Source organism: Elephantulus edwardii, unplaced genomic scaffold, assembly GCF_000299155.1.
Source record: "Elephantulus edwardii isolate Elephantulus edwardi_28Jun2011 unplaced genomic scaffold, EleEdw1.0 scaffold00319, whole genome shotgun sequence".
NCBI classification, from domain to species: domain Eukaryota; kingdom Metazoa; phylum Chordata; class Mammalia; order Macroscelidea; family Macroscelididae; genus Elephantulus; species Elephantulus edwardii.
The window spans coordinates 1,791,438-1,801,702 of NW_006400069.1; positions in this window are offsets into that span (position 1 = coordinate 1,791,438).

Below are 10,265 nucleotides of genomic sequence, written 5' to 3' on the forward strand. Positions count from 1 at the left end.
ACAAAACCCCACTGAAAATGAAGCATGGACCTAGGACTAAAACCAAGGGCTATACATTTCATTAAAGAAAACCTTGGAAGAATGCTAGAAATCCTAATCCACAACATAAACAGTCTTCCAAGCATCCTGAAAGATCTACATCCAGGAGAGGATGAAATAGATGAATGAGACCTTCTAAGAATCAAATCCCTGTGCACACCCAAAAACTTCTCCAGCAGAATAAAAAGGGAAACCACAGACAGGGAAAAATATTTGATAATGACATGTCAGATAAGGGACTTACATCTAGAATTTATAAAATACTTGAGCACCACAAGTAGATAAAGGTAAATAACCCAATTGAAAAATGGGCACAGGATATGAACAGACACTTGACCAACTAAGACATTCAGATGGCAAAAAACACATGAAGAAATGTTCAAAATTCCTAGCTCTAAGAGAGATGCAAATTAAAACAACTATGAGATATCATCTCACCCTTGTAAGAATAGCAAAATTTAACAGAGCGGCAAGCTGGCGAGGTTGTGGAAACACTGGAACTCTTATTCACTTTTGGTGTGACTGTAAAATGGTGCAACCATTATGGAAGGCAGTATGGCATTCTCTCAAAAAGTTCCATATAGAAATACCATTTGACCCAGAAATTCCACTACTGGGAATATACCCTAAAGAAACCATAACTGCCTCCCAAACAGATATATGCACACCCATGTTTATTGTGGCTTTGTTCACAATAGCAAAGAGTTGGAAACACCCTAAGTGCCAATCAACAAATGGATGGATAGAGAAGCTATGGTATAGTCACACAATGGAATACTATGCTGCATTGAAAAACAAGGAACTCATGAAATATTATTTAAGATGGGTGACCCTAGAGGACATTATGCTTGGTGAAATATCTCTATCACAAAAGGACAAAAACTGCATAGTGCCACTGTTGTAGAATGGGAATGACATCAGGGTTGGGGTAAGACTGAGAAAGTTTGCATAAATTAAGTATACTGCATTTAAACAGATGATGGAGAGAACTGTTTAAAAGCAATCTATGATTGGGTATTAGGGTCATAACAAGAGTCCATAATGAAAGCTGCATAGTGAAGTAGATTCGGGGTGTGGGGAGGGAGGGCAGGGATTTTATACCCATGAAAGAATTTTTCTTTTACTTTTCAAAGAGAAGAGTCAACTGGAAGGGTGGGGGGAGGGCTGTACAGGGAGGAAAATGCAACAATGAATGAATGGAAATCCAAAGTCTCTGTAAACGTTGATTAAAATTAATTTTTAAAAAAAGAAGTGAATGTGAATCCTACACAATAATCCTAAAGACAATAATTGACTAGAAAATTCAAGTGAGTTTTTATAAAATTATTTTTATTTTATATTGCTTTGTATACAAAATTCATATACATTCTCTTTGGTTTATATATATTGTGTTTCATACATTTCTCTATTCATTCACATTGTGTTTCATTTGCTAATTTCTATAAATTGTGTTTTATAAAATTTAAATTTAAAATATTAAGTTTAAAATTTAAATTTTAATTGATCCTTACCCGCTATTACCTTACATTTTCAGGTCCCCACTGGATCTTTCCTAATTCCTTCACCCTTCCCTCTGCCCACCAAGCATGGCGACCTCTAATTTCTCCCCCTCTACATCCTCAGCAACCCCCCCCATCTCCTTCCCTTTTTGGGCTTTTGTACACATCTTATTAGTTATCTTTGTGTTTTTACAATAATTTTATGCAGTATTTGTCCTTGTTAGACTGAGTTACTTCATTCAACATAATGGTTTCCAGCCTCTCTCGTGTTATATAGTGAGTTTTAAAAGAGTGCAAATAAAGATTGAACAGGTGGATGTTTTTGTGGTTGTCATAACATGCATATTAACAGCTACCATAAAAGCTTGGATGTAAATGAAATTTTCTTTCTTCTAAAAATTTATCTAATCTTTGAGATGAAAACAAATGTGATTTGAAAAGATTCTAATATTCCAAGTTTTTATGTAATTCATGTTTGAAACTAATTGCTATGAAGTTGATTTCAATTATGGTGTTCCTATGTGTTTAAGATTAGCACTGTGTTTAATGCATTTCACTGCTGGTGCTGTGGGGGCAGACAACAGGGCCTTTCCTCCACAACACCCTTGATGGGCTTGAACCTTCTACCATTCAGTTAGCAGCTAGACTCACTGACTATTTTCCCCAACCAGGGGTCTAGTTTGTATTTATTGAGTAGGTGAGTGTATTTCCTTCCTGGGTAGTTTTTAGATGAATATTTACAAATATCAGTCAGTAGACTCAGCTCACTCACTCTCTGCCATGGAGTCAATGACAGCTCATAGTGACCCTTTGTTGAGTTTCACAGGCTGTAAATCTCATTTAAAGGCAACTGATCATCTTCCTCCCTGGGAGGTGCTTAGCATTTGAGCTAACAAAATCTCCTTAATATATACTTAATGAGATTAAGCTTTTTAAACACCACTGTTTTGGTGAGGTGTTTGGGACACACTCGGCATGGGTCCGACTCTGTTCTGCAGTCAGTTTTCTCGTGAAGCCTCCATCTCTAAGATGTGACAGCATAGGGCAGTGAGTGGAAAAGGGTGCATTGTGCTACAAGGGGACCAGAGCTGGGAGGGGAATGTTAGACTATGTGAAAAGAAGCAACCCCAACAGAGGAATGTAAATTATCATCTTAGAATGTAGACACCATCTTCTCTTAAAAGTAATTTGCCAAATGTCCATTTGAGTCTCCCAGCTGACAGACAGCCCTATCAAACTCCTCCCAGAGAGGATGTATAGTACAATTTTCATTGAGAAATGGATTCTCCATGTTGACCAAACCCATGCCACTGACAGTGGTAGCTTCTCATGTCTTGACTGAGGAGATACCAGATTTGTCATTGGTTCTGGACCACACTGCCCTCCTCTGGACGTTGCTTTCTAAGTGAGAACATGGTCTCCAGGGAATGTATCAAGGTAGACTAGGTGGCAGCACTATCTCATCTTGTATATATTTATGAACTCATTTTAGAGATAGCTGTGTTTGAGTGTGCATGTATACATGTGTGTTTGGGTTCATGGATGTTTGCTTAAATGAATATGTGTCTCCAGGTGGAACAAATAGATGGACACAGAAATAGGTCTTTATATTTAAAAGAAAGATGATATGTGAAGTTTCACCTTTATTAAAGTACTACTATGAGCTCTGGTGACTTAGTGATTAGGTGTTGCACTGCCAACCCAAAGGCATACAATTAGAATCTGCCAGCTGCTCTGCAGGAGAAAGACAAGCCATCAACTTCTGTATGATTCACGTGAAACGTCTGAGTCAGTTCTGACTCAACGAATGGCACATACCACCAGCAACAACATGAACCTATGTGGATTGAACCTACTGCATTCATAACCTGAAACTTGAAGGAATGTTTTCCCAGCAGCCAGTGTGTCTTCCTTCAAAGCAAAGCCAGCATGTTCCCACAGAATGGGGTACTTGGAGAAGGGCAAGTCAAGCTGATAAATGTTATCCATGTTTTGCCTAGTATCTTCTTGTTAAAAGTTTTAAAAGGTAATCAACTAACTGTTCTTCTATACCTTCTAAAAGTTTACTTGTGTATCTGCTGGGTGGCAAGGCCTTAAGCTCTAGGGGATGCAGAGAGGCTCAGCTTAGATCCTCCTGGGTGAGCCCACCACAGAGGCAGACCCTGCAATGAAAAAGCACAACCGTTGTGAGCCCAGGTAGTCTGCACACCATTCTTCTCAACACTGGGAATGCTTGACTGATGCACATATGTGTGTTTACTGTGTTCTGTAAAGCCCCAGTGGTGTAGTGCATTGTGTGTTGGGCTGCTAGCCCAAGTTTGGCGCTTCAAGTCCACCTGCTGCCCCGTGGAGAAAAGATGGACCATCTCCTCCCAGAAAGATTTACAGCCTCAGAAATCTGTTGGAGAGTCACTGTGGGTCAAATTTGGGAGATGGCTGTGGGGTTTGCAGTGCCCTGTTTTACTGTGTTGAGATCTGATGCTCAAATATTCTGAATTATTAGTTAGCTCCGTAAAGGAAGCAGAGGGAAGGTAGACTTCCTAGTCAAAAGCTATGGCAGTTAAACTTTTTAAAATAAAAATTCCTATTACACAGAGTGTCTTATCAAGCTCCTGGCAGGGCCACTGCCACCGCATTCTGCCAATAATGAAGAAAGGCAGCGAAGGTAAACAGAAAGCGCTCCAGCCCAGGCTGGAGCCGCCCAAGAGTGCTTTCTATTCTAATTACATTTTTAGCCCCAGGGAAAACGTACAGACCTCTGAACCAATTAAAAATCCAGAGTTGAAATTAAATAACCTCTGTTTAAATTAGTCCAGTTTTAATGTAATCATCACATGCAAGCAAGATTCTGCTGAAAATTATCCAAAAACATTTGGAACAGTATGTCAACAGAGAACTGCCAAATGTGCAGGCTGGATTTAGAAAAGGTCATGGTACTAGGGATATTATGGCTAATGTAAGATGGATCTTGGCAGGAAGAAGAGAGTACTAGAAAAATGTCTATCTGTGTTTCATTGACAATGCAAAGGCTTTTGACTGTGTGGATCACAACAAGCTATGGCTGACTCTGAGAAGAATGGAAATCCCAGAACATTTGATTGTGCTAATGCAAAACCTATACTTGGACCAAGAGGCAGTTGTCAGAACAGAGCAAGGAGACACTACATGGTTCAAAATCAAGAAGGGTCCATCAGGGATGTATTTTGTCTCCATACCTTTTCAATCTGTATGCAGAACAGATCATCCAAGACTCTGGGCTGTATGAGGAGGAATGTGGCATCAGGATTGGTAGAAGAATTATCAACAACCTGCATTATGCGGATGACACAACCTTGCTTGCTGAAACTGAGGGGGACCTGAAGCACTTGCTGCAGAAGGTCAAGGACTGCAACCTTCAATATGGATTGAAGCTCAATATCAAGAAAACAAAGATTCTCACCATTGGGCCAATTGGCAGCATCAGTATGGATGGTGAAGAGATTGAGATAGTTAACAGTTTTCATTTACTTGGTTCCAGAGTCAACACTCTTGGTAACAGCAGCCAGGAAATCAGGAGACAAATTGGATTGGGAAAGTCCACTGTGAGGGACCTCTCAAGAGTACTGAAGTGCAACAACATCAGGCTTGAGACTAAGGTGCGCCTGATCCAGGCTATAGTCTTTGCAATTATGTGCTATGCATCAGAGAGTTGGACAGTGAATAGAGATGATATAGAAAGAGAATTGATGACTTTGAGCTGTGGTGCTGGCGAAGAGTGTTGAATATACTGTGGACGATTTATCAACAATCTGTGTTATGCAGATGACACAACCCTGCTTGCTGAAAATGAAGAGGACCTGAAGCACCTGCTGCAGAGGGTCAAGGACTGCAGCCTACAATATGGATTGACGCTCAATGTCAAGAAGACAAAGATTCTCACCACTGGACAAATTGGCGGCATCAGGATGGATGGTGAAGAGATTGAGATTGTACAGTTTTAGTTTGTTTGGCTCCACAGTCAACAGTCTTGGCACCAGGAGCCAGGAAATGAAAAGACGCATTGCCATGGGAAAGTCTGCTGTTAGGGACCTCTCCAAAGTACTGAAGAGCAATGGTGTCTCTCTGGAGACTAAGGTTTGTCTGATACAGGCCATGGTCTTCGCAATCACTTGTTATGCATCAGAGAGTTGGACTATGACCAAGGAGGATAGAAGGAGAATTGATGCCTTTGAGCTGTGGTGCTGGAGAAGAGTATTGAGAATACCATTGACTGTTAGGAAAGCAAACAGATTTGTCCTGGAAAGGGTTAAACCGGGTGGCTCCTTGGAGGCAAGGATTCTGAGGCTCTGTCTAACGTACTTTGGACATGTTGTGAGGAGAGACCGGTCCTTGGAGAAGGACATCATGCTTGGGAGGGTGGAAGGACAGTGCAGGAGGGGAAGGCCCTCTATGAGGTGGATTGATTCAGTGACTGGGATAATTGGGATGGGAGTGTCAGAGACAGTGCGATTGGCACAGGACAGAACAGAGTTTAGGGCTGTTGTACATAGGGTCGCTATGAGTCACAAGCGACTTGACGGCACATAACAACAACAACAAACAGCTAGGAGAACAAACAGGTTCGTCCTGGAGAGGGTGAAGCCAGAATGTTCCCTGGAGTCAGGGATTCTGAGGCTTCGTCTGACATACTTTGGGCATGTTGCTAGGAGGGACTGGTCCTGGGTGAGGGACATCATGTTTGGGAGAGTGGAGGGACGGCGCAGGAGAGGAAGACCCTTGATGAGATGGATCAATTCTGTGAGTGGAGTGGTGGGAATGAATGTGTTTGAGACAGCGAGACTGGCACAGGATAGAACGGCATTTAGGGCTCTTGTACATAGGGTCGCTATGAGTCGCAAGTTACTCGATGGCACATAACAACAACAGCAGTTTTAATGTAAACCAAATCAATTTGCTCTCAACTCAATAAATGTTTACTTTGCCCAGCCATCCTGATGAAGTACTCCAAATTAGCTGTTTTATATATGTATCTAGTCTTATCTTTTATTGCGATTCATCAGAATATTCTCTTACATTAGCAAAGCATTTATGTGGCACCTTTGCTTTTGGAGAAATGTATAATTAACATTACTAATAAAAGGAAATTATTTCTTATTGTTTGGAGACATCAGAATACAAAATCACCATTTGTTTGAATGACCACAGTAGAAATGAATGTTATGGGATTTAGAATAAAGTTCACTTGAATGCAGATGGCATTTAATTAGCTTCAGTCTCTGTTGTATAGAAGAGCTTCTGTAGGTGGTGGAATTTATACTACATGACATAAAGGCTGATTTAGTGTCCATGTGTTTAAACACACACAACAAAATGCACAGGAGGGAAGATAACAGTCCAGCTTTCTTTAGTCTCATGTGTGTATATACCATGTACATCACAATGACACGTTCACAAACCCATCATATACACACATCCACAAACACATATGTACACATGCACACCCACACACATGCCAACATACCCATTACACACATACATCCACAAATATACATGTGCACATGCATACACACATCATATGTCCACAAACACACATGCATGTCATGTAGCCACATATTATGGATGCACAAGTACATATCACACACATTCACCTACACACATACATGCATATATCGTACACTCACAAACATACACGCATCTCATGTAGACACACATCTCATACACCAAAGAATATTCATGCACACCACATACAACTTCTACCGACCAACGCACATGTGCACATGAACACATGTAGACCCATTATGCATCTTCCTGCACTGTTCCCATGCTGTCATTTTTGCCGTGTTCTAAACAAGCTGCTTGCTTGATCTGCGTTGTTTCAGCCCTGGCTGTGAGAGAACAGCCCATGGCCCTCACTGCAGTTGTCAGTCACTGCATTTCCAAAGGTCATTATTTAAGCAAACTAAAAGCATTTGTTTCTAACTTGTTCTTTTGCCAAGACTCTGGGGAGGGGTGGATGTTACAGAAGCTTGAGCCAATAACTGAAAAGGCTTACAAATTTTTTAAAAATTACTTGTTCTGATTATGTTCCAAGCTGGCATATAGTTAGATGTTGCTGCTTATGTCATCCAAACCCTACATTTTCATGTGATGATTCTGGTTCAGCCCTTTCCTTCCCATCAGTTCTCAGCCAACTTGATGACAGAAATGGAAGAATAAGGATGTGACTAGGAAGACAGGCAGAGGGCCCCTCTGGGGCCATGGGACCCTTTGGTTTGATGCTTTGCTGGAGACCCTTCCCACCCAGACACTGGGAAGTGGTGAGTAGCCTTAGAGTGGACTCTGCTCAGGGCGGAGGGGAGCCCTGCCCCAGAGTTTCACCAAAGCTCAGGTTTCCTTCCAGTTGTGATGCAATGTTGAAGCAGATCTTTCCATTAGCCGCAGATGGAATTTTATCTGACAGCTTTGTGTGCTAGCACCCTTAGATGTGCAAAGAAACAAAAAGTTCCTGGCAAATAAAAGCACATAGACAGTAAGAGATCAGTTTGGCCTCATGGGTTTGTGAACTGTGTAGAAGAAAGCAGGTAGGAAGAGCTGCTGCCCAAAAAACCTAGGAATATGCCATTTGCGGGGAGTGGCATTCCAGCCATCCTCTAGTGGGGGGGTGGGCATTCCAGCTGCCCTCTAGTCGAGGGTGAGGCACATTCCTGCCACCTGTAGTGAACTGAAGCTCCTGTTCTCTTCAACTCTTTTCACATGACAAGCTGTCTTTCCATAAGGCAATGACTGATTCTTCATCATTTTCACAGTTTTCTGTGATTAAATCCATTATCCCACCAATATGAAGAGCTTCTTTTCTGTTGACCTTCTGTTTTTGCCAACATAATGTCTTTCTCCAGCCACCAGACTCTCCTGAGAAGATAGATGCCTCATTTATGTGAGCCACAGTATAGCCATCTTTTTTTTTGTAAGGAACCCCCTGGCTTCACTTCATCCATATAGAATTGTTTGTCCCTCTGACCATCACTACCTTTCACTAGGTTCCTCATTCCAAGACATCCATTTGTTTTTTCTGATTGAGGCGCACCTTTATCCAAAGTGGCGTCCTTGATCTGTAACATTTAAAAAGTGGTCCTGGCAGCAGACTACCTCAGTGCAGTGTGGTGTCTTAATCTCTTGACTGTTGCTTCTGAGGTTATCAGTTGTGGATCTAAGTACAATGAACTCCTTGACAAGTTCTATCTTTTCTCTGGTTATCATGGTATTGCTTATTTGTCTGGTTTTGAGGAAGCATGCTTATTTGTTTTCTTTTCAGGAAAATACTATACTCTTTTATTTTAATCAATAAACATTTCAAGTCTCCTTCATTTTTTTCTGTAAGCAAGACTGTATTATCCACATATTGTAGGTTGCTGGTAAATCTTCCTCCAATCCTGACACTGTTTTCTTCATCATATAGTTCATCTTCTTACATTATTTATGCAGCATACAGTTTTAAAAAGTATGGTGAAAAGGTATAACTTTGGCACATACCCTTCCTGATTTAAAATCATGTAATATTCCCTTTGTTGCTCTTCAGTACTTTGGAGATGTTTCTGACAGCAGAATTTCCCAATGCAATTTGTCTTTTAATTTCCTGGCTGCTGGTACCAAGAGTGTTGATTGTGGAGCCAAGCAAGCTAAAGCTGTCAACAATCTCAATATCTTTACCATCCATCCTGATGTTGCCAATCAGCCTAGTAGTGAGAATCTTTGTTTTCTTGATGTTGAGCTTCAGTCCATATTTTTTACTCAATACAAGTTTATTTATAAAATTCTAATGCATTGATATTGAGAACAGATTCTTCCAATTTCCCTCATCCCCCTCACCCATTAAACTGTACAACTCCATGATTAATCCCTCCTCCCCCTGTACATCCTCATCCCTCTGCTTTCAACTCCAACTCCCCTTGGATTCTTATATTCATTCTACAATAACGGTTTTATATAGTATTTGTCCTAGTGGGACTGAGTTAGTTCACTCAGCATAATGCTTTCTAGTACTTCACAACTTAGGTAATAATTTACAAAATCATTGCTCCTGAGTGCTGTATAGTATTCCATTGTGTGAATGTGACATAATCTCTCAATTCATTCGTTTGTGTTTGGACATTTGGTCTGTTTCCATATTCTTATGATGGTGAATAATGCTGCTATGTACATTGGTTTAAAAATCTCTGTTTGTGCCTCAGTTCTCATTTCTCAGGGTATATTCCAAGTAGTGGAATAGCTGGATCAAACCTACCAACTGGGAACAAACATTTGGCAATTCTAACTCAGACAAGAGCCTCATAATGAAAGTTTACAGAATACTCCTGGGCCTCCACAAGAAAGACTGATAACCTAATTACAAAATGAACAAAAGGCATAGAAAGAATTTTCACAGAGGAAGTTATTTTAATGGCAAACAGACACATAAGGAATGTGTCAAATCACTGGCAATAAGAGAGATGCAAATCAAAACTACAATGAAGTACTGTCTCACTCCAGTAACAGTGGCAAAGTTTAAAAAGGCAGTAAGAAATACATGTTGGAGAGGATGTGGCAAGAAAGGAATTCTTTTTTTTTTAATTTAGGTTGTTTATTTTTCATTTCAATGAACATCTACAGAGATTTTGGGATTCCATCCATTCATTGTTGCACCCTTCTCCCCGCACAAACCCCTCCCCCCCATTTGCTCCTCTCCTTGAAAAGCAAAAGAAAAACTCCCTC